Source organism: Coregonus clupeaformis, unplaced genomic scaffold, assembly GCF_020615455.1.
Source record: "Coregonus clupeaformis isolate EN_2021a unplaced genomic scaffold, ASM2061545v1 scaf3597, whole genome shotgun sequence".
Lineage (NCBI taxonomy): Eukaryota > Metazoa > Chordata > Actinopteri > Salmoniformes > Salmonidae > Coregonus > Coregonus clupeaformis.
This window is the reverse complement of record NW_025537051.1, coordinates 13706-19725: the sequence shown is the minus strand read 5'-3', so window position 1 is coordinate 19725 and position 6020 is coordinate 13706. Positions and strand designations below refer to the sequence as shown.

Genomic DNA, 6020 nt, shown 5'->3' with positions numbered 1-6020 from the left:
GAAACATTATTAAATAAAGACAACATTTCTGTATATTCATAACGTTTAATTAGCCATAATAAAGAAAATAAAGAAAAATAGGCTATCCGTTTATGGTAGTTGTGTGTTAAATTGCTGTCTTTTCACACGAATTAAGTAGCACATAAATTCGTGTCTTTTCACACAGAAACGCACGAAATCTGATGAAATACATTATGCTACCTGTGGTTTTCTCGAGCACGGTTATATGTCAGACATTTAAACGGCGACGGATAGCGGAAAGCAAACCCCGTATTGAGTCAATACTGTCATCGATTGGTAAACATAATCCTTAACGTAAATATCCCAGGTTCGTACACAACGATTTTCCTTACATGTTGACTTTGCGCGCAGCCTTGGCGGCGAGCTGCATCCTGTAGGCTTTGCACCGGGTGGATTTGCGAGCGGTTTGCTTGGTTCTGGCCATGGCGCTAGCTTCCTTCTTAGACAGTCGGAGTATAGCCTCGAAATGCCCATGTGAAATGTATAAAGCCGGCAGTGGCATCTGCTGATTGGACACCATCTCCCCACCACCCCGATTGGCCCGTTACGGAGGCCTCCTCTGTCGGCTATCGGAAGGGATGCTTTGCTTCTCTTTTTTTTGACCGCGCACCCAAAACAGTACACTGCGCACCCAAAACAATACACTGCGCGCCCATAAAACACACTGTACGCCAAAAAACAATACACTTTGCGTGCGCCCGCAATAATACACTGCGCGCCCAAAACAATAGATCACTGCTGGCCTTTACACGCAATAATAGTCGCCATAGTCAAGAGTGAAATCTTGTGTTATAATTTAATGCTAGCCTGCTATGGCAAACGAGGCCAATAGTACACTGCGCGGATGCAACTGCACACTGCGCGCAGGCAAAAGCACAATGTGCGCGCAAAAGTACACTGCCGGCCCTTTATGCGCAATAATAGTCGCTGAAGTCAAGAGTGAAATCTTATGTTCTAATCTAATGCCAGCCTGCTATGGCGAACGATGCCAATAGTCCACTGCGCGCAGGCATTAGGACACTGCCGCGCGATAATATTCGCCAAAGTCAAGAGTAAAATCTTTTGTTCTAATCACCACATGTTCAGTAATGGCATTTCCCCCCTTTATTCAAATTACAACCTCTCACTTTCAGTTATTTGAAATGAAATAATCTCTCAATTATCACTATATCTAAAACAAGCCATAGAAAGTTGGTTGCAATTTCAATTAAATCATCCAGAAACGACAGAACAAACTCAAATACACACTGTAATCCCAAACAGTTGTACTAGCTCATAAGTAATAAGGTCATAACAGTCAAATGTCGTTATGCAGTTGACCAAACTATAAAGTGTTGAGCTCTGTTGAGATTTATGCCACTTTAATTGAAGAGGGCTCAATATTTTATAGGTAATTTGTGTGGAACGCTCAAAAAAGTTTAGGTAGTGTCATGACGTTATCGACGTCATGACGTTCTGGTGGGTGGGTCATCTCTCCCTCAGGAAAGCTGAGTCAGCCATCTTGAATTTGCTTTGATGCGGGGATGTGGAACACAGTTTAATTTGTTTTAATTTGTTTGCAATGCGCAGTTTTATGCTGCTCGCTTGAAACCACCACCACCTCCGTTTTTATCATTAGTCTTATTGCCTTCGTTTTCTTAAGCGCCATCTTATCATCACCTCTGATTTGGTAAGTAACTCTAATGTTGTTTTTAAAAAAATTGAATTTCGATAGTCTTAAATGTGGAACTGGGAATACATTTGTACAATGTGCACAGTGAATATTTGTTGTAAATAGTTTAAAAATCTAAGTAATTGTAACTTTAGAAGTTGTTAAATATGTGACAAATACGTTACGTTACTTCATCTTACAACGGTGTAACATTATCAGCAGGTTTCCTGGATGAACTACATTTCCCATAATGCATGTTTGCCCGGGACATTGACGGTGGAGGAAGGTCCATGAGTTTTCGCTGTTCGCCGGTAATGGAAGTGCGTACTGTGAGTATACGTATTTCAATAAGTGTCTGCCTTACACAGTAAATATTTTACGTTATCGAGCTGTGTGTACGTGTGTGCTAGCGTGAAACGAACAATGCTAAACAACATAATGTGAGTGTGTTATCATGATGCTAACCAGGCCTGTGTTTGTATTTCTTCCTAGGCTCAAGTGTGTGGTTGTGAGATCATCTCGAAATCCTTTTAACAGTTCAGGTAGGATGTATTATGAAATAGTGTTACTAATGTAATACATTGCTAAAACCAAGTATAGAGTGTATTTGTTATAATTCATTGGTATTAGATTTAAAAGGTGATCGAATAGCTCCTGATTTGTAATGTCATTAATGCATTTCTTTTGAAGCAATGTTTTTAAAAAATGTACAAGTGAATAGGTTGGTTTACTTTTAAGTTTAAATTTCCCACGTATCTCGTTAAAGTTTTGACCAATGAGCTAACTTGTTAAGTTGTGGCCAATGGGAGAGTGGACTGGTTGCCGGGAAAGAAAAGGGAGGGAAAAGTTGAAAGAAGAGAAAGGAGAGACGTTAGTGGGGTTGGTGAAGGAAAAACGACCAAAGGAAACGATAAAGAGAGAACAAAACCATACCTACAGAGTTTTTTTTAAGGGAAATCCTGATTTTATTTCTATAAGAGAGTGTTTATTATTTAGTTAAGAAAGACCAAGTGGAGACTGAAGCTGCCGTCGCATTGTGGAGACATTCGACATCCTAGAGGTTAGCCTAGCATCGTGCAAGACTTGGAGAGAATTGCTTGTGACGATCAGTTCGTGTTTCCAACGGATGTCTGTTGCTGCTACCGAGTACTGGCTGCATTGATAGCTGTGTTCGCGGTGGATCTTGTGAGGACACCTGCACGGAACTACTATATTTTGCTGAGGCATTATCTACAAGTAGTGAGTAACTACAAATGTGGGGTGGACTTCGGGACTTTATGTATGTTGTCATTTTTTTTATGAGCTCCAACGCGCGCCCAGGGTTTAAGCAAGCTTGCAAATAATTTGGACATGGGGTTGTGGAAAAATCATTGGGGTTTATAATTTGTATTTCTTTTGATGTGATACATTGAACATTTGATTAATATAGATCTTGAACCTTATGTCTGTTGTATTGGTGGAGTCATTTACTGTTTCCGTTTCATTTAATGCATGGGAAAGCATATCCTTATAACAATAACCAAGTCTATAATCATTCTATCTGAAGTTAATACCCTATTTGTCATTCACCCTAGCAAGTTTACAATAGGGATTCTTATTGGAGATGTCCTTCTCACCTAATATCCCATGCTGTTCAGATATTCTAAATAAGGTAATATCGTGAGAGTCAAATTCGAGCCTGGTGAGAGGGTTACACTAATAATTGGTTTTATTTTATGTGTTTCCACAGTCATTCTTTTGCTATTTCTCTAAATGTTTTTATCTCAACTGTGGGGTCAACAGTTGATCACTTGAACTCCTTTATTAATACTTTGTTAAATACAAAGAACAACAACAGAAATAGCAGATCTATAAGCACACGACTTTGATGCTTTGCTTGTTAATAACTAACTTGCTTATCTTTTAACATTTTCATTTTTACTATAATTAGTGTACAATGAATGTTTTTGATATTTGTGTAATTATTATTGTAATGGATATTTTTTGTCCATGTAGGAACAACGTGATGTAAATATGAGACGGGCCCTCGTCCTTCGTGCACTTCCTGTGTACCTGCGTGAAGATGCCTCCCAAGTTTTTCAGGACCTGTAATGTAAGTGTACTGGCCTCACTATCAATCCCTTTGCTTAGCTATTCAGTCATCTTAAACATGACACCACTCAAAGAACTCTAGGAGAACCAGAGGGGCATTCCAGAAAGCAGGTTATGTGAAAACCATCAGTATAGCCAATTGTATTTTTTCCAACAACGTAATTTCAAAGTCTGTGTTTCTAGTTTGTCGCCGCATTGAGTATGAGATAAAATGTTTTTATATTTCATTTTCAGCCGATTTTAAATAAAACAAAATAGCCTAAAATAAAACATTGAACAACATTCAACCACTTCCTTAAAGGCTAATATAAAATAAAGTGATGTTAAATTCAAAATGAAAAGACGACTGCATCTGAAACTCTGTCAGTGATTTATATAACAGCCGCAGCCAGAAAATGTCTGCTTCCTGTTTTCTCCCGTTGCCATGGTGAATAACCGTATCGGAGCTCCATTGATGATGGCTTTTTACTAGTCGTCAGGCACAAGCTCAACTCCGAGTTAACGTACTCTGAGTCAACTTACCTAACTCAGATCAGCTGTTCTGTAACTGAAAACTCAGTTTCACTTCACAGGGTAAGTCAACTCTGAGTTCAGGGTTAGGCTCAGTTTGTTGAACCTCCTTTCTGGAATAGCCCCCAGAACCTGTTTATGAAGTTTCCTTGAGTTGCTATTCTGCAAACTGACATGTAGAAATTACATAAATGAAAAGGTAAGTATAAAGAATTCCACTAAACAAAAAGTATGCTTACAGGTAGGTGTGAAACTAACATAAAATAATAAGCATGTGTAAAGAAAATAGTTTAAACATGTAGCTTAGTTGCAGTCTAAGTGCAAAGTGACTGTAATGTCTAGACATCATTAGCATGATTTGTATCCTTGAGGGGCTGAACTCATTTTTGTATTATTTGTGTTTTATAGTCAGCAGATGGTCCAGACCTCACTGACACTCCGGTGGCTCTCCTGACAGTTGTCACTGATGATACTACTGATGCGGCCCTCTTCAGCCCTGAGAGCATCTGTATTGTCGTGGAAGATGAAATACTTGTGAGTGGTCCCACAAACCTGGCTGACTCATTTCTCCTGCTCTTTGGGTATGTCTATGCACTAGACCTACAGTACCCAAAGAATCTTGAGCTTACATTCACATTTATCCAAAAAGTTGTGATGTGTCTTGAGGACAACAAACCACTGAAAGGCCGTCTACTGACACTGAAGAATGATTTGTTCAATGAGTGAATCACTCAGAATGGACTATTTGTTGAGCTGAGTATTGAGGATGTTTTTTGTTTTTTTCCCCTCTTTACAAATGTAATAATTTGCCTCTTCTACCTCATGTTTAATATGTTACACTGTTTGCCTCTTCTACCTCAGATTTAATACATTGATTGTTAATAGATAAATATCACAACATTGACGTATTGCCAAGCCCAAGTTTTTGTACTGTACTTGTGGGAAACGACTGTTGAATTCATGCACTATACATGTTTAATGTTGTGACCTAATGCTTACCTTGATGTTGCCAGTTGAAGTACGGCACAGTAGAAACCAGTACTTTTATTTGAATGTTTTATTTAAAAAAAGTGAGTTGCAGCCTTCAAGGTACAGTAAGTGCCAAAACGTTTTAAATGGCTCCACATTCTAATAGTTGTCATTGCTGTTGAGGATGGATTATAATTAGAATCTTATTGAATTTTATCATGAAGCCTTTGTGAGTTTTTATCATAATGTTTACTGAATAGTGTGATATGGAGACCCAAAATACTGAATCTACCCTCTGTAGCAATGACCACTATCAGAATATGGAACTATTAACACTTAATGTACTTTAAAACACATTTTGTTTTTATGGAGTCATTTCCTTTTCCTTTTTTGTTTTAATTTATGACAAGCACTTTGTTTTGACTGAGCTCCTTTTGATTCGTGCCTTTTTAAAAGCACATTGTGTTGAATAAAAAAAAGTTAAATTGTCACTGTGGTGTCACTTTCATGTTTTCTAACATTATTCGCTGATTATAATTGTGTAATGGACCGACATCAGTATTTCAGTTTAGAATTAATTTTGTTTGCATGTCCCACATTATGAGTTGAAGAATATTGAAAATTTTGAGTGTTTTTCACACATTATATGAGTTGAAGAATATTTAATATTTTGAGTGTATTTCCCACATTTATGAGTTGAAGAATATTGAAAGTTTTGAGTGTATTTCCCACATTATATGAGTTGAAAAATATTTAATATTTTGAGTGTATTTCCCAC

General features: G+C 37.8%; 1 long non-coding RNA gene across 1 annotated transcript; it reads left to right on the top strand.

The window, feature by feature from the left end:
- The first annotated feature begins 1274 nt into the window (after window positions 1-1274).
- Window positions 1275-5733, top strand: LOC121565044. The gene is made up of 5 exons (XR_006000353.2): window positions 1275-1690; window positions 1892-2001; window positions 2165-2214; window positions 3668-3764; window positions 4682-5733. It is a non-coding gene; the product is annotated as an uncharacterized LOC121565044 (long non-coding RNA).
- The last annotated feature ends 287 nt before the right edge of the window (window positions 5734-6020 follow it).